Here is a 1,650-nt window from a genome sequence, read left to right on the forward strand (position 1 = left end):
AGACCTCTAGTGGTGTTTTTTTAAGACATCCGCTTTAAACTGTAATGCAAATTGTTGGGTAGATGAAGTATTATGAACATTCTCCAAATCTATGCCACAGAAAAAGATGTTCTAACTCTCATGACTTCTCTCCAAGGCATCACAGGAAGTGAAGTTCTTTAAAGAGTGATCCGCTGGCCACTCAATTGCCTCTTTCTCTCTGCCAACCTCTCCCCTCCCTCCCATTTCCCCTCTTCTTGCCACCCGCATGAAATTAGACCAAGGACTGCATGAAATCAAGCTGAGGGCCACAGGTTTTCCATCCCAGTCACAGAACATCCTAGCCAACTGTATGAAGGAGTGCCTTCTCTCCTACAAATAAAATAAACATTTGGACAGCACTTAAGGCCAGGCTTTGTGTGACTACTGGTGTTTATCCTGTGTGGAAAGGGTTGATACCATGTGCTGTTTCAGATTATTTTTTGTCTTTGCAGGAACACTAAGTATTCAGTATTTGTATTGTTGCATTGGTGTTGTTAGCGTCTTTTGCACTTTTTTCCTATCGGGGTGCCAAATTAAACAAAATATTGCGGGGGGGGGGGAGGTAAGCCCCACCTCACATAACTGATCACATGATGCACGCTGTTTGAATGGCAATGCTCATCAACTTGGGGGCCTTCCAGCCCACCTGAAAATTAATTAGGGTAGGGCCAAATGGACCTAATCCCATAGGAGTTGGCTCCTATATGATTCCTAGAAAGTCATGAGGGTGCCTCCAGATAAGTTAAGTTATACGTGTATATGAATCCTGCACAATAAAGTGTGTACAAGCTATTTACACAGACTCTTTTTGGACCGTTGGCAAACAGCCCCAAAAGGCAAATGGTGTGGCAACAGTCAGTGCAATCCCAATCCACACACACAGAGACAGATACTACAGCCCATAGGAGCTTACTCCTAGGGGCCTGAGGTTCCTTCACCCCTGCCTAAAAAAAAAGCTATTTGAGGGGACCAGCAGCCCCCCCCCCCAGTTAAATGGGCAATGCCATTCAAATAGTGTGCATGCACCGCGACATTGTGATTATGTGGTGTGGGGCTCACCAGCCCCAATATTTTATTCAAGTTGTCACCTGTGCACAGCCAGCCAGCAATAGAAATGCAGAGGATTTTTTGCTGCTGCTGCTGCTGCTGGTGGTCTTGGAAGAGACCCTTTTACATGTAATAGGTAGCATGAGGGGCTTTCAACATCCTGCCCTGCTCCCTTGCCCCTCATGCTCATATAGATATATGAATATATTTTGTGTGTGTGTGTGTGTGTGTGTGTGTGTGTATACACACACACGTATAACATACACACACACACACACACACACACACACACATATATATATATATGTGTATGTGTGTGTGTTTAGGGATACTCTCATTTTGACTCAAGAAAACCACCATTTTATAGTTCAAATTGGGAAAAAGAAATACATTATGTGGACAAAAGTACAAAGACTCACAAAATGTTTAGGGGTATGCGTACCCGTGATCCCCCAGAAAAAAGCACTATATATGCAATATTTATGTGTGTGTGTGTGTATACGCATGCATGCATGCATGCAAGATATGTATGTTTTTTAATAGAAAACGGAAGGAAAAACGGGGTTCTCGACCCCTGTCAGG

Source organism: Podarcis muralis, chromosome 13 (assembly GCF_964188315.1).
Source record: "Podarcis muralis chromosome 13, rPodMur119.hap1.1, whole genome shotgun sequence".
Lineage (NCBI taxonomy): Eukaryota > Metazoa > Chordata > Lepidosauria > Squamata > Lacertidae > Podarcis > Podarcis muralis.